The 23,273-nt window shown below is 47.1% G+C and overlaps 1 protein-coding gene across 3 annotated transcripts in view; it reads left to right on the forward strand.

Annotated features, from left to right (window-relative positions):
- Positions 1–23,273, forward strand: part of ASZ1 (ankyrin repeat, SAM and basic leucine zipper domain containing 1) — a 434,600-nt gene that overhangs the window by 96,462 nt on the left and 314,865 nt on the right. The gene's annotated exons all lie outside the window — the stretch shown is intronic.

A 23,273-nucleotide genomic window follows, 5' to 3' on the forward strand; every position in this document is an offset into this window, starting at 1 on the left:
AGCACAAAGAAGAATATTTGATTCGACTGAGGGAGACGAAGAAATTAATTAAGTTGGCAAAAAGTCAAGCGGAAGAGAGGATTGCCAAGGAGATAAAAAATGGTGACAAAAAACATTTTTTCAGATACATCAGCGAAAAGAGAAAAGTCCAAAGTGGTATAGTGAAATTGAAAGGTGGAAATGATCAATGTGTGGAGAGAGACGAAGAAATGGCAGAAATATTAAACGAATACTTCAGCTCTGTGTTCACTAAAGAAGACCCTGGAGAAGGACCATCTCTACACAACAAGAAACTGGAGGGAAGTGGAATAGATGAAAATCCTTTTACAGTAGAAAATGTATGGGAAGAGCTAAAGAATCTGAAAGTGGATAAAGCCATGGGGCCTGATGGGATTCATCCAAGGATACTGAAGGAGCTCAGAGATGTGCTGGCGGGTCTGCTGTGCGACCTGTTCAATTAGATCCCTAGAAACGGGAGTGGTGCCGAGTGATTGGAGAAGAGCGGTGGTGGTCCCGCTTCACAAGAGTGGGAACAGAGAGGAGGCTGGTAACTACAGACCGGTTAGCCTCACTTCGGTGGTGGGAAAAGTAATGGAGTCACTGTTGAAAGAGAGAATAGTGAACTATCTACAGTCCGGAGAATTGATGGACCGGAGGCAGCATGGATTCACCAGAGGAAGGTCCTGTCAGACAAATCTGATTGACTTTTTTGACTGGGTAACCAAGGAATTGGATCGAGGAAGAGCGCTCGATGTCATCTACTTGGATTTCAGCAAAGCTTTTGATATGGTTCCACACAGGAGTCTGGTGAATAAAACGAGAAGCTTAGGAGTGAGTGCCGAGGTGGTGACCTGGATTGCAAACTGGTTGATGGACAGAAGACAATGTGTGATGGTAAATGGAAATTTCTCCGAAGAGAGAGCGGTTTTAAGTGGTGTACCTCAAGGATCGGTGTTGGGACCGGTCCTGTTCAATATCTTTGTGAGCGACATTGCGGACGGGATAGAAGGTACGGTTTGTCTTTTTGCGGATGACACTAAGATCTGCAACAGAGTGGACACGCCGGAAGGAGTGGAGAGAATGAGACGGGATTTAAGGAAACTGGAAGAATGGTCGAAGATATGGTAGCTGAGATTCAATGCCAAGAAGTGCAAAGTCATGCATATGGGGAGTGGAAATCCGAATGAACTGTATTCGATGGGGGGGGGGGAAGGCTGATGTGCACGGAGCAGGAGAGAGACCTTGGGGTGATAGTGTCTAATGATATGAAGTCTGCGAAACAATGTGACAAGGCGATAGCAAAAGCCAGAAAAATGCTGGGCTGCATAGAGAGAGGAATATCGAGTAAGAAAAGGGAAGTGATTATCCCCTTGTACAGGTCCTTGGTGAGGCCTCACCTGGAGTACTGTGTTCAGTTCTGGAGACCGTATCTACAAAGAGACAAGGACAAGATGGAAGCGGTACAGAGAAGGGCGACCAGGAAGGTGGAGGATCTTCATCGGATGACATACGAGGAGAGATTGAAGAATCTAAATATGTACTCCCTGGAGGAAAGGAGGAGCAGGGGTGATATGATTCAGATTTTCAGATACTTGAAAAACTTTAATGATTCAAAGACAACGACAAACCTTTTCCGTCAGAAAAAAATCAGCAGAACCAGAGGTCACGAGCTGAGGCTCCAGGGAGGAAGACTAAGAACCAATGTCAGGAAGTATTTCTTCACGGAAAGGGTGGTGGATGCCTGGAATGCCCTTCCGGAGGAAGTGGTGAAGTCTAAAACTGTGAACGACTTCAAAGGGGCGTGGGATAAACACTGTGGGGCGGATTTTCAGAGCCCTGCTCGCGTAAATCCGCCCGGTTTTGGGCGGATTTACGCGAGCAGGGCCCTGCGCGCCGGGAAGCCTATTTTACATAGGCCTACCGGCGCGCGCAGAGCCCCGGGACTCGCGTAAATCCCGGGGTTTTCGGAGGGGGCGTGTCGGGGGCGGGCCCGAACCGCGCAGCGTTTTCGGGGCGTGTCGGGAGCGTTCCGGGGGCGTGGCTACGGCCCGGGGCGGCCCGGGGGTGTGGCCGCGCCCTCCGGACCCGCCCCCAGGTCGCGTCCCGGCGCGCAGGAGGCCCGCTGACGCGCGGGGATTTACGTCTCCCTCTGGGAAGCGTAAATCCCCCGACAAAGGTAAGGGGGGGGGGTTTAGACAGGGCCGGGCGGGTGGGTTAGGTAGGGGAAGGGAGGGGCAGGTGAGGGGAGGGCAAAGGAAAGTTCCCTCCGAGGCCGCTCCGATTTCGGAGCGGCCTTGGAGGGAACGGGGGTAGGCTGCGCGGCTCGGCGCGCGCCGGCTATACGAAATCGATAGCCTTGCGCGCGCCGATCCAGGATTTTAGCGGATACGCGCGGCTCCGCGCGTATCTACTAAAATCCAGCGTACTTTTGTTTGCGCCTGGAGCGCAAACAAAAGTAGGCTATTCGCGCTCGTTTTAAAATCCGCCCCTGTGGATCCATCAAGTCTAGAGGGCGTGAATAAAGTGGAGGCAGCAAAACACTGCACGGAGCGGCAGTAGCCACAGAGGCATTCAAACACTGCACGGAGTGGCAGTAGCCACAGAGGCATTCACGGAGCGGGATGGCAGTGGCCAGTAGTTAGTGTTCCACCTTCACGGAGCGGAAGGATGGAGGGCTGCTATCTCCAAAAAAAAATAAAAAAACAAACAAAAAAATAAAAACAGGGGTGGGTAAGAGTATGGGGCAAGCGTGTGGCCTGCTTGTTACAGCGGTTGCTACCCCTAATTGAGCTGGATGTCACTTGGATGCAGATACGGCGCTGCTCTCTAAATTGGTGGTGGGGTGGAGGGGAATTAGGGCTGGAGGGTACTGGAAGCCAATAGTAACAGGTGGGAGAGAGAAAAAGGGAAAAAAAAAATTGATAAAGTGCGTAGCTTGCTGGGCAGACTAGATGGGCCGTTTGGTCGTCTTCTGCCGTCGTTTCTATGTTTCTTCTACACTTCTGAGATTTCCGCCTGGTATTACAATCTATCATCCTCCCGAAACTGGATTACTGCAACTCACTTCTCCTGGGCCTACCCGCCAGCACAATCAAACCTCTTCAGATAGTACAGAACGCGACGGCCAGGATCCTCTCTAACTCCAATAAAAGGGAACACATCACCCCTATTCTCCAGAACCTTCACTGGCTGCCAATTAAATTCAGGATACTCTTCAAAGCCCTTATGATGATCCATAAGGCCTTACACAACACCTCCCCCCTCAACCTAACTTTCCAACTGCAGCGGCACACCACCATGAGACCCATCAGAAGAGCGTACAAGGACATGCTACAAACCCAGCCTGCCAAAACTTCACTTAGGAAACGCGCCCTTTCCACAGCTGGCCCCTCACTTTGGAACACGCTCCCTCCAGACCTCCGCCAAGAACCCTGCCTCGTGGTATTCAAAAAGAAGCTAAAGACATGGCTGTTTAGCCAAGTGTTTCCCTGATAGCTAAGAGCCGATGAATAGAGCTTTACAGACACTGGTCCACCAACCCCACTGTAAATATGTTTTGAATTGTTAGGCTTTGAATTATACTTTTTTTTGCTAATCATGTTTTGAAGTGCATCCCATTGGTTTCTCTGTAAGTGTTTCAGTTTTCAATTACTGTTTCAATGTATCCGCCCCCGAGGCGACAGTTCAGTTCTCTGTAAACCGGTGCGATATGTATTTTATACAGGAACACCGGTATATAAAAATTAAAAATAAATAAATAATATACGTGAAACTCAAATGTATAAACAAAAAATTGAAAGCTTGAAAAATATAAAACGTCAATTCAAATAAGTTCTTAAATCGCACGGAATGGAAAAATTGTTACTTAGATGCACATCAAAGCTGTGTCCTGAAGGTTCATCAAACACTTCTAAACTGATTCATTAGCGATTCCTTTACCCCAACATAGCCAGGTTTCGATTAAATCCTTCATCAGGGGTCCAAGCTCACCAAATAACGGGGAATTGGTTGCTGACCATTTTGTGAATGTTGGTGCACAGAACTTGACGAGAATAGCAGGACAATTCCCTGTAATTTGGTGAGCTTGGACCCCTGGACTAGATTCAGTACTGGAACTCAGGCGCCAAAGGAACAATGAGTAACTGGAGGCGCTCAAGCAAAGGAAGGCCTAAGCCTTGTAAGTCCACGTCCAGAGGATAGGCGAGAGGAGGTGTCACTGATGGGCTAGGATCAGAGCTGGCGAGAAGTGGAAGTTGTGGCAAGCAACGTAGAACTCTGGACACAGGAAAGACTAGCGTAGTCGTTCAAAGCAAGGGTCAGGGCACGAAGAAGGTAGGCGTGGTCAGGTGAAGCGGAGGTCCAGGGCTGGAGAGAAGCTGAAGAGTGGTCAGGTGTAGCAGTGGTCAAATCCAAAGAGTCAGTCCAACACATAGACAAAACAGGAACAAGGAGAACAGGAACCAGGAACACAACGAAGAGATGATTCTAGGATCAGCAATGAGTACTCAGAATACGAGGAGACCTGTTGCAAAGGCAACGCAGTGGAGTGAGGCCTGAGCTTTTAGACACTGAAGAGTCTGACGTCAGCATCCGGGTCTGCGGCCAGGTTCCCACAGTGGGCCCTTTAAAAGAACTAATAATGCGTGCGCGCCTAGGAAGGGATGCGGCGCTGATGGCGTCTCTCTGCGGGCCACGCGGAGAGGCGCAATGAACAGGGACATCTTGGCTGGTAACACTGGGTAGTGTGGCAGGGCCGGAGGCACCGGAGCGAACCAGAGGTCAGAACTGGCGGCCCACTGCCACCAGCGACGAGGAGCTGGAGTCCGTGTGGAAAGGTGCCGTGGGTTGCTGCGGGCGACACGCATAATAGCACCCCCCTTTACACCCCTCTCCTGGAGGTTGGGGTTTGCCCGGATGGGCATGGTGAAAGTTCGAGGAGAGTCTTATCCAGGATATTTCGAGCTGGCTCCCACGAATTCTCTTCGTGTCCGTATCCCTCCCAGGAAAGGAGGTATTCCCATTGGCGGCCCCTACAGCAGACGTCTAGGACTTCGTTGACCTTGTACGTCGTGTTAGTTTCTGCCACCAACGGAGGTGGCTCAGGGGCTTTCTGGGCAGGCCAAGACAAAATCACAGGCTTTAAAAGTGATACATGAAATGTATTATGTATTCCCAGTGTAGGAGGCAGCCGAAGCTGGTATGTAATAGGTCCGATGCGTCGGTTAACAGTGAAAGGACCAATGAATCTAGGAGCAAATCTCTGCGACGGAATTCGTAGTCTGATGTATCTGGTACTTAACCAGACTTTCTGGCCAGGAAGGAATTCAGGAGCCGAGCGGCGTCGACTGTCAGCAGTTCTCTTGGCCTGGGAGGCGGCCTGATGCAGGCGAATATTTGTCTGTTCCCATAGTGTCTTAAGGGCATCCGCAGTAGCCTGTGCCGCAGGAGATGGCATGGATAGAGGTATGGGTAATGTTGCTCGTGGTTGTTTCCCATAGACGATTGAAAATGGGGACGTTCCAATAGCTGTGGTGATGTGAGTTGTGAGAAAACTCTGCCCAGGATAAGGGTTCTGACCAGTTATCTTGTCTGTCATTGATGTAAGCGTGCAGGAAAGCCTTCAAAGAGTGGTTCATCCGTTCGGCTTGCCCGTTAGCCTGGGGATGATAGGCGGTCGTAAGGCTGATGTTCATACCGAAATTTCGGCAGAGAGAGCGCTAATACCTGGCGACGAATTGAGGACCTCTATCTGAAACTATATCTGTGGGTAAACCATGCAATCTGAAAATATGGTGGAAAAATAATCACGCTAGCTCTGGAGCGGATGGTAGGCCCGATAGAGGTTCGAAATGGGACATTTTAGAAAAGCGATCTATGGTTACCCATATTACGGTGTGACCCTTAGGTGGCAGATCCACGATGAAATCCGTAGACAGGCGAGTCCATGGTTCTTCGGGTGCTGGAAGCAGTTATAGAAGACCCCAAGGTCGCCCGACCGGGGGTTTTTGCTGTGCACAAACATTACAGGATTTGACATACGCTTTCGCGTCTGAGACCAAGGTAGACCACAGAAGAACCGCTGGAGCAGTGCCACAGTTCACGCTCATCCTGTGTGACCGGCAAGTTTGGAATCGTGTGCCCAGCAGAGAGCTCTTTCTCGGAGTTGGGGCACTACCGTTTTTCCAGTAGGAACTGGATGGGTGGCAGACAAAGATACAAGCTGGGTTGATTATATAGGTTGGCTCTTCTGGAATGTCTTCAGGCTCAAAGACCGTGATAGGGCATCTGCCTGGAGATTCTTGTTGGCTGGGCAATAGCGGAGTTCAAAATCAAATCTAGAGAAAAACAAGGCCCGTCGACCTTGGCGGGCGTTGAGACGTTGTGTTTGACTCAAATGTTCCAGATTCTTATCAGTGAACATCGTAAATTTATGTTGTGCGCCCTCTAGCCACGGGCGCCACTCTTGGAGAGCCAACTTTATGGCGAGCAATTCACGGTCACTGATGCTGTAATTTTGCTCTGCCGATGAAAATTTACGGGCGTAAAAGGAACAGGGAACTGCAGTACCAAAGGCGGTGCATTGACTTAGGACGGCCCCAGCCCCAATGGCGGAGGCGTTAGCTTCGACTAGAAATGGACGAGACAGATCTGGGTGTTGCAGACAGAACCCCTTCTGGAAGGCTTCCTTTGAACGATGGAAGGCGGTGATGGCCTCAGGCGGCCAGTGTTTTAGCATTTACGGGTCAAGGCTGTCAGAGGAGCAGCCAGTGTCAAATAATGTGGACCGAAGTGACGATAGTTGAGAAATCTTAAGCGCTGGAGCGCTTTGAGTGCCATTGGCTGCGGCCAATCCCGGATTCCCTTTAGTTTAGCTGGATCCATGGAGAAGCCTTGCCAAGAGATTATATAGCCAAGGAAAGGCAAACTGGACTTTTCGAACAGGCATTTGTCCAATTTCGCAAATAGATGGTTTTCACAAAGACGCTGGAAAACAGTTCATACGTTGGTGTGATGAGTGTCGATCTCTGGAAAAGACGAGGATATCGTTCAGATAGGACACCGCTTTGGTGTACAGTAGATCTCTAAAAATTTCGTTCATCATTCGTTGGAATACTGAGGGTGTGTTTCAGAGGCCAAAGGGCATCACCAAGTATTTGTAGTGACCATCCCTGGTGTTAAAGGCAGTTTTCCAAATGTCATCGGGGAGGATTCTCACTAGGTTATACGCCCCGCATAAATCCAGCTTCGTGAAGATGGAGGCACATTGAAAGCGGTTGAACAATTCAGAAAACAGCTATAAGGGATATGTATCCTTACAAGTGATGATGTTTAGGCCACAGTAGTCAATACACGGCCTAAGTGACCTGTCTTTCTTGGTCACAAAAAAGAATCCCACCCCAGCGGGTGATGTAGATGGGCGAATAAATCCTTTTGCAAGATTTTCCTGAATATATTCAGTCATTGCCTTTGTCTCAGGTAACGACAAAGGATGGGTGCGTCCATGAGGAGGCGCGGTTCCAGGAAGGAGATTGATTGGACAATCAAACCTTCGGAGAGGAGGAAGGAGGTCGGCCTTCTGTTTAGAGAATACGTCCTCATAGGCAGCATACGGAGCAGGTACGCCAGAGGATGTAGTAGCCGGGGGAACCACAGGAGATGGTATCACTTTCTGAAGACAGGACTGATGGCAGGCGGGACTCCACTCTATCAGTTGCAATAAGGTCTAGTTGAATTGGGGGGAATGCTTCTGTAGCCAGGGGAACCCAAGTACTATAGAGTGGATAGACTTATCCAATACTAGTAATTCAAGTTCCTCGATATGTAAAGCCCCAGTGCGTAACTGGACAGGCTCCGTAGTCAAGGAGATTCGGCCGGGTAGCTGCTCTCCGTAGATAGAAGCAATGCATAATGACGTATCAAGCGAACGGGTTTTTATACCCAAAAGCTGCACAAGGTCTTTAAGGATAAAATTACCTCCTGCTCCGGAATCTACCAGAGCAAGAACCGGGAAGGCCCGGTAGTCCTAGATTAGAGTAACCGGTACTGATAATTGAGGGGCAGGAGAGGTTGCACCCAAGTTCAGGACCCCTACTAAACTCGGGCCAAGGAGTTTCCCGGACAGATAGGGCAAGTCTGTAGATGGTGGCCAGGTGCTCCGCAATACAGACATAGGCTGGTTTGTCTCTGCCGGAGGCGCTCTTCCGGTGTCAGCCACCCATGACCCAACTGCATAGGTTCTTCCGCCTTGACCACTCCAATGTCACTGCAGGATGCAGGGTTGGTAACTGGTGGTGAGCGGGAGCAAACCCGCGAAGGCTTCTTGGGCATCCGACCCTCTTGGTGACGTTCTTGAAGACTAAGGTCTTTTCGACCTGCCACATCTATAAGGTCCTCCAGAGAGGAAGGGAGCTCCTGTGCAGCCAACTCATCTTTTAGCTGCAGAGAGAGTCCATCCAGGTAAATAGCTCGGAGGCAGTCTTCCTGCCAAGCGAACTCGGTAGCCAAAGTCTGAAATTCAATGGTATAATCAAAAAGACTTCTTTGTCCTTGATGGAGGTGTAGTAATCTGGTGCTTACCACGGTATGTTGCCCAGGATCATCGAAGGTCCGTCTGAAAACAGCCACAAAATTCATCATTGTATCAGGACTTAGTTTTGGAGTTATTCCTTTCTTTAATAATCTTTGTCTGGACAAGACTAAGGTTTTTAGCTATGTCATTGACAATCTTATCCCAGGAATCAAATGCTGATGTGGTACTGGTTTTGTTTAGCTCATGGAGCTTATTTTTTATTGCTTCAGCAAGTACTTCCATCTCTGTCTTTTTCTTGAAGGTAAAAGTAAAATTATTCTCAACACTATTATGGATTTAGTTGGTGAAGGCTATCTCCTTCTTTATTAATTGGTGATCAGACCAGGGCAATACCATGTGCAAAGTATTGATTGGGCAGTTGCTAGTTTTAGCAAATATTAGGTCAATATCAGACAAGATTGGCCTAAAAACAGGAGTTCCCCCAGGGCTCAGCACTCTCAGCGACGCTATTTAACATTTACATGCTCCCCCTCTGCCACCTACTAGCAGGGCTAGGTATCATACACTACATATATGCTGACGACATCCAACTAATTCTACCAGTGGAAGAGTCAATTGAGAAAACACTGAACTTTGCAATGATGTATCTAGACATAATAAAACAACTATTATCTCAAATGGAGCTAGTAATTAACATAGAAAAAACGGAATTTATACACCTTGAACGAAAAAACATTGTAAGAATTCAAAATCCCATCAAACTTAAAAATGATAAATTAGTGGAGTTAAACGATAAGGTTAGAAACCTAGGAGTTATTATGGACACCGAAATCAGCCTTAAACAACACATATCAACAAAAGTAAGAGAAGGCTATGCCAAACTAATGGTCCTTAGAAGACTAAAACCATTATTAAAACAGGAACACTTTCGTACAGTACTACAAGCACTAATATTTGCCAGCACAGACTACTGCAACACACTCTTCCTAGGTTTACCATACACCACAATCAGGCCACTGCAAATATTACAAAACTCGGCTGCCAGAAAACTTAATGGAAAAGGCAGAAGAGATCATATTACCCAAACACTTGCGGATTTACACTGGCTCCCAATAGAACAGAGTACAATTCAAAACACTTTGCACAATTCATAAATTAATCAATGACGAAAACGCCGACTGGCTAAACACCGCTTTACGATTACATGTCCCTCAAAGAAATCTCAGGTCGGCCAATAAAGCACTGCTAACCATACCCTCAGTCAGAACAGCAAAGTTGACCCAGGTGAGAGAGAGAGCTCTATCTTTGGCAGGACCATTATTGTGGAACACATTACCACTTGAACTGAGATTAATGAAAGAATTAAAACTTTTCAAAAAAGGCCTAAAAACTTGGCTTTTCAAAAAAGCATTTCACAATGAGAGCGATGACTAACAATACATACAGCTGAAAGTCACCAACAAACAGAAAATTGATAATTTTATTATTTGTTACCCATGATTAAATATTAAATTGAAACAGTATACACATATATGATTATCCCAAAATCATATAAATGGTAACCCCAACCCATCTCTCATTTAGAGTATATTACTGAACTATGTAACCGTAAAATATTGGCACACCATGGATAACTTAGAAACCAAACCAACCTATTTCGTGCCGAAATGTAAACCGTTGTGATGGTATATTACTAAACGACGGTATAGAAAAATTTTTAAATAAAGTGTGACTCTCTTTATGGATGGCTTTCAAGACAAATTGAGACCATCCTAGGGCTTCATTAGCTTCTAGAAACATTTCACAGGCTAAGGTTCTCGGTGTTTTGTCTACATGTATGTTGAAATCTCCTACACTTAATGTGGATTCTGGTGATGGGAAACACCTTAGAGAATAATTCAGTCAGTGGAGAGCAATCTTTTTGTAGTGCGCCTGGTTGACAGTAGACTAGTCCTCTAAAATTTTAAAATTGCACCTTCATAGGGTGGGTTCATCTCTTCCTTGTAAGGTACTAACTTGAGTTTCTTTTTATTTTCTTTTTTTTTACTAATTGGTAATCCTCCACGTTTTCGTTTGGGTCTTGGAAAGTTGCATATATCATAGCTAGCATTTGAAATTTGGTTTATGAGCACATTATCTTTGTCATTCAGTCAGGTTTCAGATATGCAAAAAATAGGGGTGTTTAAATCTTCTAGTAGGTTGTTAGAGGGATTTTTTTTGATAGAAATTGCACATTTAATAGGAACAGAGTAAACTTGAAGCAGGAAGAGAGTGAGGCAGAGCTGTAACTTATTGTAGGGAAGATCAGCTTTGTGTTCCTTTTTATTTGTTTCCTTTTTTTTTGGGGGGGGGGGGGTTCTTGGCTCACTATTTAGGCCATGTCGAAATGTGGGTTCAATGAAGCATTATTTGATCCATTATTTTAGTTGCAACGGTCAGGAGGCTAGTATCTAGTGGTATAAGTGCTTCGGACTTGCTCTTCAGGTGAGCACAAAGGGGCATGCTCCTTTGTTGTGCTGCTTCGTGCGTGCACCAAGGGCACACACCTCCCAGCGTAAGCGCCTCCAACATTGCTGCTAGCCCATAATCCTTTGGTCGTGGGCGGTCCGTTGGGTGGGCTCAGGTCTGCTGGTGTCTGCATCTGCTTCGGGGGGGGGGGAGCCTCCCTCTAGTGATTGCCCCACCGGTGCTCTTCTGCTCCAGGGATGTGAGCCGGTGTTGGGGTTCCAGCAGCAGGCTCAGCAGCAGGTTTAGCGCCAGCTGCGCTGTTCCTTACAGGGGTAAGTTTAACAGAATCCATTTCAATGCTAAGAGGTAATATCTTAGCCATTCTCAGGCCTATTCTTAATACCTCTGTTTAGACCAAACAATATTGTCGCAGCCATTCTATAGTAATCATTATTTTAGAATTAAACCTTTGAACAGAACATACCATATCTCTGCCCAGTGGAAGCACCAACTCCATATCATATACACAGAGATATCCTCACATATCTAAACATAGAAATGACGGCAGAAGAAGACCAAACAGCCCATCCAGTCTGCCCAGCAAGTTTCGCACTTTCCCATCCAGTCTGCCCAGCAAGTCTCGCACTTTCCCATCCAGTCTGCCCAGCGAGTCTCGCACTTTTTTTTTTCTCATTCTTATCTGTTACTCTTGGCTCTTGGCAACCTTTTGGTTCTATTTCCCTTCCACCCCCCACTATTAATGTAGAGAGCAGTGTTGGAACTGCATCTAAGTGAAATATCTAGCTTAATTAGTTAGGGGTAGTAACCGCTGCAATAAGCAAGCTACACCCATGCTTATTTGTTTACCCAGACTATGTAATTCAGTCCTTGTTGGTTGTTGTCTGTATATAGATCCACTTTTCTTCATTCCCCCTGCCGTTGAAGCAGAGACCTATGCTGGATTTGCATTGAAAGTGAAGTATCAGGCTTATTTGGTTTGGGGTAGTAACCGCTGTAACAAGCAAGCTACTCCCCGCTTTTTTGTGAATGCAAATCCTTTTTTCCACATTTCCTCTTGCCTTTGAAGCTTAGAGCAATGTTGGAGTCGCATTAACCGTGTGTATGTTTATTGAATAAGGGTATTATGTCCAGGTAGTAGCCGTCATTCCCGCGAGCCACCCACTCTTCATTCACATCCTCTAGACTTTATGGGTCCACAGACTGAATTACCCTGCTAAAAGTTGCAAGGAAATATTAAAGGTGAAAGCAAGAAGCCTTGCAGCACCCCACAATTAACAAAACTCTCATGTAAACCAATTGTCCTTTAGTTAAGACATGGCAAGATTGATGGGCTAGAAATAAGGACATTTACTGCAGCACATTTCCCTTCATTCCTATCTCTGTAACAAAATGTTATGTTTAGCTAGATCAAATGCGGATGACAGACTCAAAAGAATTAATAAGGACTCTTTCCTTCCGCCCATTTTACACAATATATCCGTTATTAAAGTCAAAATAGTCTCTGTACTATGACTCCAATGAAATCCTCCCTGAAAGGGATCCAATTTATCACCTTTCTCCAGAAAAATACTAAACTGTTCAGTAACCACCTTTTCTAAAATCTTTGTCTAATGCAAGTCAGAGGAAAATTAAGCAAACCAGAAAATCTGTTTCATGTCTAACAATAGGTATCTCCCAACTACCTTTTATCTAATAAAACAGAAAAGTGGTTGGTTGGTGAAAAATGTGATCTGACTTTTGTTTTCCTACTCATTCTTGCGTGTTGATAAAAAAGCGTCTTTCTTCATTTACCTGACTTGTTACGCATTAAGCCGGTTCATATTCCCATGAGACATAAAACTGAATGATAATTTCCTGAAGATTACATTTACTAAATTTAGTATATTGCTCTGCAAGTTTTCTACATGAAAATTGTAAAGCTTCCCACAATTCTGAATAAAATTTTCTGCAGTTGCCAGATGAATGAGATGGTCACTGTCAAAATATGCATAAAAAATGCTGTAGTAGGATAATACTATGAAAAGAGAAACAGTTAAGTGTGTTTATTTTGACAATTTTTATTCTGACGACTTTTGGCTATATTGTAGCTTATTTTGATGTAGATGCAGGAAAACATCTCTGCAGCATCCTCTGATGTGATGTATGTGTGTTTTATTTTTTTAGTTTAAAGTTAACTTCCTATTTCTCTTAGTAATTGAACACACATGAAAATCTCAGTGAGTAGATGATGACAATCGCATGCACTAACAGATGGTTATGAGTATGCTTAACTAATCTTTGCTTGAGGCTTTAAGAGGAAAAAATTGTAATTATTTTATACAGTGCAGTTTCTTCCTGCTAGTCTAAAACTAAGTAAATATACTGGTGCTATTTCTGGGTCAGAATCATTTGAAGTTTTGACTTGTGCATAAAATATAGAATATTTATTGCACCATGGTGTGTTAAATTGAATGAAAGGCAATGTTGATATTGTGCCAGACATTTCTAACTTTATAATTTGGATTTAAAAAATGTTTTCTAGCATATTGGTAGGATGACCATATAACTCCATATTCAAGGGTCAGGCTAAACCAGACTTGGCTTTGCCCTATTGTTATGTTTGGCGGTCCGCAGGCTGCGCCCACGAACTGTTGCCCTTACCTCTGGGGCTGGGCTGACCATGCTGCTTCCAGGATACGGCGAGATGCCACCAGTGCACCACATGGCAGGATGCTGCCTCTTAGGTGTTTTGCATTTGGTAGTCTGTGGGCTCCCCTTGCGAACCGCTGCTCTTACCCCTCTGGCCAGGCCTCATCAGCTGTTCCCTGACGCTGCTGCACCTCTCTCCCCTTCAGCGTGGTGGGACGCTACTGCTGCTGCCTTCCCCGGGCTTCCCTTCATTTAAAGGTTCCAACTTCTCTCCATTTAAAGGGCCCTTGGCAGGAAAAGAACAGCAGCGTCTTGTGATGACCTTTTAAGGAAGGACCTATAAAAGGCCACTGGTGCATCCCCTCTTCGCCTCTGCAACATTACTCCCTACTGCCTACTATTGTGAGTTGCTCCAGCGTCTTCATCTTTACTTTGTCCTTGTTCTTCAAGTTCTAGTGGTCAGTTCTTCTGTTTTTCAGTGTTTCATGTCTCATCTGTCCGCCTGTTCTACCCCTCACCTTCCTTCCCTGCCTTTCCTTCGGACAGATACCTGGTATTGATCTCAGCAGGCCTCCTGGATTTCCTTGAACACCGCCTGCCACCAACCCTAGCCTGCTTCCGGATTCGCCTGCACCACATCTGCACTAACCTCAACGGATCTCCATTTCTTCAGCAGAGGTCCCCACCCTAAGACCTGCTGGCCACAGTACTCAAGGGAAATGTGGGCTGGTATAGGCAAAGCTCCAGTTGGGCCTCTACCTCTTCCGGATCCAACAGCCAATGGTGGGAACCTCCCTGCAGGTAGCATCAACTCCACCTTGGTCCAAGGGTCCATGAATTCAATAAATTGCCAAGGCCATGAACCCGGCAGATGTGACGGCCCTGCAGGCAATTCGGAGTCTCGCCCATAAACTGCAGGATCAACAAAAAATCCTCGAGATTCTGATGAGTACTATGGATCACTTGTTCACGCATCTGGAAGTGCTCTCTTCCGCGGTGGCCCCGCCGCCTCCCATGTGAGCACTGCCATTGCCTGTACCTCCTAACCATTCCATAACTCAACTACCAGCTCCGCCCCATTTCATTGAAGACTCCAAGTAGTGATGGGGTTTCTTGAGTCCAGGCTGAATGCACTTCTCTTTACAAGTACCATTATTTCTGATATCATGAAAACCATGTACATCCTCTCGTTGCTGAATGGAGTAGCTCTAGCATGGTCTTCTCCCATGTGGGAGCGCATATCCCTTGCTGAACAACATACAGCTGTTCATGGACCAATTTAGGACAGTCTTCGAGGAGCCAAGCTGGATGGCCGCCATGAGCTCTGAATTGATGCATCTCTGCCAGAGCCCCAGACCACTGATAGAATACGCCATCAAGTTTTGGACCTTAGCTACCAAGCTTAAATTGAGGGAAGACTGACTAACCACCATTTTCCTGGAGGGGGTAGCTCAGAAGATCAAGGACGAACTCCCTGCTCGAGACCTCTGACCTTTTTGGAAGAGATTATTGCCCTCACTGGGAAGACTGACTGCCAACTCCAGCAGAGGGCACTGGAGGTTTGCCTTCCACGCAGGAATATTACCTTGGCCTTCCAGTTCCAGCACTCACTGCCGCCTCCAGTCCCTGCTCCTCTGACTGCTGCTACCTCTGAAAAATCCATGAAAATGGGATGCAGCAGCAGGGCCTATGCTTATATTGTTCTGCTTAAGGACCCCTTGTGGCTCAATGCTTACTGAAGCTGGAAAACTCCAGCACCTAGGGTCCTGTGGGGAGATGACCCTAGGCCTCACCACACCAGTTCCCCCAATTACTACTACCCATGACCTTGGAACTGGGTCATATCAGCTTTTCCACTCAGGCATTTGTGGATTCAGGTTCTAGCAAGAACTTTATCATAGCAGAGCTGGTGAACCAGCTTCTCATTCCAGTTGTCTGCAGAACCTCTCCCTTGATGATCTTTTCGATCCATAGAAATCTTCTGCCTGGCCAGATCACCTTCTCCACCACTCTGGAGACTCTACGCATGGGGCTGCTCCACTGATGCTATTAATTGCATCAGTAGCATGGGATCTTCTTGGTGTTTTGGGTACTTGCCAGGTTCCTGTGGCCTGGTTTAGCCTCTGTTGGAAACAGACTGCTGGGCTTGATGGACCCTTGGTCTGACCCAGCATGGCAATTTCTTATGTAATCCCCAGGGCCATCCACCTCGTTGTTCTAGGACTGCCCTGGTTCCAGCAGCACTGTCCCCAAATTGATTGGGCCACACTTTAACTTACCAGATGGTGTCAAGACTGCTGGACCTCATGCCCTAGAATACATGGAACTTCCTCACTGCCTGACGGTAGCAACATCTCTGCCAGGACTCCCCCTGCAGTATGCAGTCTTCAAAGACTTTTTCTCCAAGAAAAAGGCCAAAACCCTGCCTCCTCCCTGCTCATGTGACTGTGGAATTGAGCTCCTATTGGATATCAAGCCCCCATAGGAACATGTCTATCCCTTGTAACTGCCTGAGAGCCAAGCCCTGTCCGAATATATTCGGGAAAACTTGGAACATGGGTTCATCCTCTCTTCCTCCTCCCTGGCTAAGAAGGATGGCTCTCAGGCCATTTATTGAATACCGGGGGTTGAATGATTGATACCCCTTACCATTAATACCTGAACTCTTTGTCTGCCTTCAAGGCCCGATGATCTTTACCAAACTGGACCTCCGTGGGGCATATATTCTCGTCTGGATCAGGGTTGCCAGGTTTTCATGAAAGAACAAGCATTTTCCAAAAAAACAAGCCCAAAAAAAGCCCAAAACATGTGAAATTGAAACACCAATGTCTGTGAGTCGCATAGATGACAAAGGAGCTTAACGTTTTGCATGTTTCTTTGTTTTAGCATGTTGCAGAAGGTCTGCATGATGTGCACGAATGTCACACTTAAAAAATTTGCACATAGCCTTACTCTCATTGCTGACAACAGACTGAATCCATGCTTTTAGTTCACATTCCTTTTCCCACACTTAGCAGTATCTTTTAGTTCCTTACTTTAGCTATAGTAGATCAAATCCATTTAGTAGCATACCAGCCAATGACAGAAACAGTAGGTATGGACAGGCTTTCTTACAAAGGTGATCTGCTGCAGGGAGAAGAAATGAGAAAAAAAATAAATGAAATTAAAAGTGGTGTAGAAGAAATTTAAAAAAAACCACCAGCCCCCACACTCTCATTCCCCACTCCCAACATACTCATTCCTCCCCTCCTGATACTTGGCTGTAGCCAGCTGAGTGCTACACTCCCTTCAGCATTGAGGTCTGCAGCTGAACAGAGGATTCCTTCTCTGTTGCTTGCTGCAATGCAGTGCTGGCCTTCCAGGTCTGCTCACATGCGATTATGTTGATGCTGTAATGCCGTGCTGGTGCTGGGTCTGCCCACACACGTGCTCCTGTGAAGGTTTGCAGCTCTGTTTGGCTTACTGCTGCAATAATTTAGGGTATACCTGTTATGGACAGGCCTCGTGGCAGCAGCAGCCAATCACTGCAACATCAGAGCACAAGTCCTGCCCAACAAGCCCAAAAAAACGCGATTGGCAGGAAAAATAGCCCAATTAAAAGCAACCCGCGAATCGGAAAACAAAACCCACGAATGACTAGGAAAAGAAGCCCAGTCTCGTGGGAAATAAGCCAGGTTGGCAACACTGGTCTGGATCAAGGCAGGCAACAAGTGGAAACAGCTTTTAATACATGTGATGGACACTGAGCATAGAGTCATGCCCTTCAGCTTTGCAATTCTCCAGCAATTTCCCAAAAAATGGTCAATGAAATTTTACGCGACTTACTATATGTGTGTGGTCATGTACTTAGATGACATATTGATCTTATATCAAGATCTCAGTACCCATCACTGAGATGTGCGCATAGTCCTGCAATGTCTTATGAGAAAACAACTTATTTGCCAAGCTGGAAAAGTGCCTGTTCGAGAAGGAAAAACTTTTTCTTGGGCTACATAGTCTCATGCAATGGATTCCACATGGATCCCGATGAGGTGAAAGCCATCAGGGACTGGCCTCGTCCAGTAGACTGTGAGCACTGCAGAGATTCCTGGGGTTCACCAACTATTAATCAGTTTATCCCAAACTACACTTCCATGGCCGCTCCTCTCACTGCTCTTACCCGTAAGGGTGCTAATATCAAAGACTAACCTCCCAAAGCTGTGGGGGTATTGCACAAACTGAAGAACACCTTTTTGGAAGGGACCCTGTTTAAAGCATCTGGACCCTATGCATCCCTTCATCCTGGAAGTTGATGCCTCCACAATGGGTATTGGGGCAGTCTTAAGCTAGCACTCACCAGAAGGAACACTTCAGCTTTGGATTTTTTTTTTTCTTGAAGAAATTCTTTCCCACAGAGCACAACTATAGCATAGGAGACGGAGAACTCTTGGCAGTAAAATTAGCCCTGAATGTTGTCAACTGCTTGATGGAGCTCAACACCATATCACCATATGTATGGACCACAAAAACCTTGAATATGTGCACTATACTCAGCAACTGAATGTAAGGCAGGCTCATTGGTCCTTATTGTTCATCCTCTTTGACTTCGAGCTGCGAAATTGGCCCACTCTCAGGAACAAATGAACGAATGCCCTCTCACACTCCTTCCAGACAGAGGATATCCCAAAACCTCACAAGCATATTATCGACCCTGCTAAAATCTTTGAGTACTTCCATGACTGTCCCTCCAGGGAAGACTTCGTCCCTTCATGATAACATGAAAAATTATTGAAATGGGCTCATGACTCTTGTGTCACAGGTCACCTTGGATGGGCTTGAACCCTCCAGTTGCTTCAGCGGGTGCTATTGGTGGCCCCAAATGAAGTAAGATGTCAAAGCTTATGTGGATTCGTGGTCTACCTGTGCACAGCAAAAACAGTGCCTGGCTGACCCTGGGGGCTATTGCAAGCCCTCAGGGAACCCTGGACCCACCTGTCCACAGATTTCGTTGTGGACCTTTCCTTCTCAGGCAGCCACCACCATGATCTGGGAGGTCATAGATAGTTTCTCTAAAATGGCACATTTCATTCATCTACCGGGCCTCCCATCCACACCAAAATTGGCCTCACTTTTTACTTGTCACATCTTCTACCTGCATGGCTTGCCAAAACACATCTTGCCCGATCGAGGAGTACAATTAACAGCAAAATACTGGTGTTTTCTCTTTAAAAAGTTCAGAATCACATTGGACTTCACGACAACATATCACCCCTGAGGAAACAGACAAGCCCAGTGTATCAACCAGACTCTCAAGACCTTCCTTTGCTTATACATCAACTAGCGACAGGACAACAGGGCTATCCTTTTACCTTGGATTGAGTTTGCTTACAATACCTATATAAATGCAGCCACCAGGTCCTCTCCCTTTTGGCTGGTCTATGGAAGACAACAGTTACCTCCCCTGCCTCTACTGGTCACAGTGCCCTCTCCAGCAGCCCAACTATCTGCACAGGAATTGTTGGAACCATGGGCTCAGACATTCTAATCCAGAACGCCACTGACAGGTTCAAAAGGACCACGGATGCCACAGGAAACCAGCCCCTCAGTTTAAAATTGGAGAAAAGGTGTGGCTAAGCACACTGTATCAATAACTACAAGTCCCATCTGTGCTCCTGGCCTCGCAATACATTGGGTTCTTCCTAGTACTCTGACGATTGGGGTTGGCAACTAAAGTTGCCAGCCACTGTAAGGATACGTAACAGCTTCCATGTATCCCTACTCAAAACACTAGTGTTCTCATGGCCTTCTAGGGCACCACTGGAACCACAGGAAATATCCACAGATGGAGACACCATTTATTGAAGTTGCAGAATTCTTGGATTCCCACTGCAGAGGCAACAAAGTTGAATACTTGCTCTCATGGAAGGGTTATAGACCTGAAGAGAACTCTTGGGAGCCAGCTGTTAACGTATTGGATATAACCTGTTAAGGGAGTTCCATGCACGTCACCCCAAGAAACCCAGAGCCTCAGAGAAGGTGTTTAAGAGGGGGTTACTGTTGCATTTGGTAGTTTGCGGGCTCCCCTTGTGAACTGCTGCACTTACTCCTCAGGCCGGGCCTTACCAGCTACTCCCCACCGCTGTAACTCTCTCTCCTCAGACGCCTTCCAAAGGCCTCCCTAAGATGCGCGTGCCTGACTTCCCTTCATTTAAAGGGTCTGTGGTGGGAAAAGGCCAGCAGCGCCCCATGATTACCTCACTGCGAAGGGCCTACAAAAAGCCACTGGTGTTCAGCATCTTCATCCTTGCTCTTTGGTTCCAGTGTCATCGTCCTTGCTCTTCAGTTTTCATGGTCAATTCTTTTGTTCTTCAGTGTTCCACATCTCGTCTGCCTGCCTGTTCTGCTCCTCGCCTTCCTGTCCTGCCTATCTGTTCTGCCTTTCTGTCGGAAACATACCCGGTATTGACTTTAGCTTGCCTCCTGTAATTCCTTGAACGCCACCTGCTTACTGGATCTCCTTGAACACCACCTGCCACTGAAAGTCCCCGTGGCCCTTAGTGGTGACATCACCAGCACTGCTGTATAGAAGGGCAGCTCCTAAATGCAGCTCTGTGCTGCATCTGGGAGCACAGGTCCAACTACTGTGTGTAAGTCATGTTGCTTCCCAGCCTGGTCCCAGTCTTTGTCTGCCCCACTTGCTCTTGCCTTGCTTGACTATCTTTACCCTATCAGTCCCGCTTCCTCTCCCTTAGATGCACACTTGGTAAGTTAATGTGTGGCCCAATCGATTTGCGGTCAGTGCTGCTGGAACCAGGGCAGTCTTAGGACACTGAGATGGATGGCCCTGGGGATTACATAAGAAATTGCCATGCTGGATCAGACCAAGAGTCCATCAAGCCCAGCATCCTGTTTCCAACAGTGGCCAATCCACTACAAGTACCTGGCAAGTATCCAAACACTAAGTAAATCCCATGCTACTGATGCCAGTAATAGCAGTGGCTATTCTCTAAGTCAACTTGATTAATAGTAGTTAATGGACTTCTGTTCCAAAAACGTATCCAAACCTTTTTTTTAAATCCAGCTACACTAACTGCACTAACCACATCCTCTGACAACAAATTCCAGAGCTTAATTGTGCGTTGAGTGTGGGAATTTTCTCCGATTAGTTTTAAATGTGCTACTTGCTAACTTCATGGAGTGCCCCCTAGTCCTTCTATTATCTGAAAGAGTAAATAACAGATACTTCAAGTAGAGCTCTCTGACCTCATGCTGGCTCGGGCAGTCGAACCAGTTCCGCCAGCAAGGCGAAGGGTTCTACTCCAGGTATTTCCTGATTCCCAAGAAAACTGGTGGCCTTCGGCCCATTCTGGACCTACGGGCATTGAACCGGTTTCTGGTCAGAGAAGTTCAAAATGGCCTTGTTGGGTACTTTAATTCCCCTTTTCAAAGCGGGAGACTGGCTGTGCTCCCTCTATCTAAAAGACGCATACGCCGATATCCCCATTTCTCAGGCAGATCGCCGATATCTGTGATTCCTGGTAGGCAGGAAGCACAATCAATACCAGGTGCTCCCCTTCGGCCTTGCATCCGTGCCCTGCATTTTCACCAAGAGCCTGGTGGTGGTCGAAGCCTATCTTCAGAGGTGAGGGGACCATGTCTTCCCTTACCTCGACAATTGGCTTATCAAGAGTGACTCCAGGCAGGGGGCACAGGATGTCCTGCGGGCCACAGTCTGGTTCTTGGAAAACATGGGTTTTCTGATCAGCTATCCAAAATCCCATCTCCAACCGTCCTTGCAGCTGGACTTTATTGGGGCCAGGCTGGACACTGTCCAAGCGAATGTCTTTCTACCCTGAGACAGGGCGGAGACCCTCTCGACTCTCACTCGAGTAGTCTCCGGTTGCTCCCAGGTCTCAGCACACAAATTTCTCTGGTTACGGGGTCATATGGCAGACAGTGCATGTCACACCGTTTGCTTGGCTTCACATGCGCAGGGCTTGATGGACGTTACGATCTCAGTGATGTCAAGATACCCAGGACTTATGAGCTTGTGTACTAATCACCATGCTCCTTCGGCAGTCCCTCATGTGGTGGACAGACTCCTCAAATCTAGAGTGGGGAATGCCCTTCTGGAACCATAGCCCCAGATTGTCCTCACCACGGATGCATCCCAGATGAGTTGGGGAGCCCATGTTGCAAGCCTCTACACCCAGGGACTTTGGTCCTGGCAGGAGAAGCAATCCCAGATCAACTTCCTGGAGTTGTGGGCTATCCGGTATGCCCTACAGGTATTCAGAGAGCAACTTCTCAAAAAGGTGGTCCTTGTTCAGACCAACAATCAAGTATCTTTATGGTATCTGAACAAGCAGGGAGGAACGGGGTCCTACACCCTCTGCCAGGAGGCAGACCAGATCTGGTTGTGGGCCATCGAACGCACTCTCCTCAGAGCTGTGTACCTCCCTGGAGTAGACTATGTCCTTGTGGACTCCTTGAGCCATGCCTTCTAGCCTCACTAGTGGTCCCTCAATCAGTAGGTAGCGAACCACATATTTTGCTCATGGGGGACCCTGAACATAGACCTCTTTGCTTCCTCGGAGAACAGAAAGGTGAATCACTTCTGCTGCTTCGGCCGGGTGAGCAGGGCATTGGTGGCAGATGCTTTTTCGATTCACTGGGGCACTGGGCTGCTATATGCTTACCCTCCCCTGCTGCTCATCTCAAAAACACTCTAACAGCTCCAGAATGACGAGGGTACCATGATCCTGTTCGCCCCTTTTTGGCCTTGAAAAGCCTGGTTCCTGCTTCTACCGGACCTTGCCACGTGCCCCTCCGATCCAGCTGGGGACTGCTCTAGACCTACTTTCTCAGTACCTGGGCAGACTCTGCCACCTGAACCTCCGAGCCCTGTCTCTCATGGCTTGGATGTTGACCTGGGCCTTTCAGAGGGCATATCCCGAGTCCTGGTGGAGTCCAGAAAACTCTCTACCAAGAAATCCTACAATTTAAAGTGGAAGCGGTTTTTGGTTTGGTGTGTGGGGTGCGGTCTCAATTCCTTCTGTTCCCCATGAAGCTTTTGGACTACATGTCCCGCAGACCATGTCTGTGAGGGTTCGCTTAAGTGCCATTGGGGCATACCATCAGGGTAAGGATGGTTCCTCCATTTCCACCCATCCGCTTGTGGGGAGGTCTCTGGAGTAGACAAGGAGTCCACAAGGACATTGTCTACTCCAGGGAGGTACACAGCTCTGAGGAGAGTGGGTTCTCTATGGCCCATGTCCGCTTGTGGGGAGGTTCATTTCCACCCATCCGCTTGTGGGGAGGTTCAAGTTACAGCTTAAACTCCCTACTCTGCCACCAGCCGTCTCCTGGGACCTCAACTTCGTCCTGTCTCAGCTCATTAGGTTGCATGACTGCAATGGCTCGAATGGAGCATTAAAGTGCCTATCCTGGAAAGTCATCTTCTTGGTTGCGGTTACTTCTGCGCACAGGGTGAGTGTCCTGCAAGCTCTGGTGGCGTACCCTCCCCCCCCCCCCCCCTACAAAATTTTGTCATAAGATGGTTTTGTGTTCGCACCCGAAATTCCTTCCTAAGGTGGTCTCAGAGTTCCATCTTAATCAATCCATTGTGTTGCCTTACTTTTTTCCAAAGCCGCACGCTCACCCTGGA

This window comes from Rhinatrema bivittatum, chromosome 9 (genome assembly GCF_901001135.1).
Source record: "Rhinatrema bivittatum chromosome 9, aRhiBiv1.1, whole genome shotgun sequence".
In the NCBI taxonomy this organism is placed as follows: Eukaryota; Metazoa; Chordata; class Amphibia; order Gymnophiona; family Rhinatrematidae; genus Rhinatrema; species Rhinatrema bivittatum.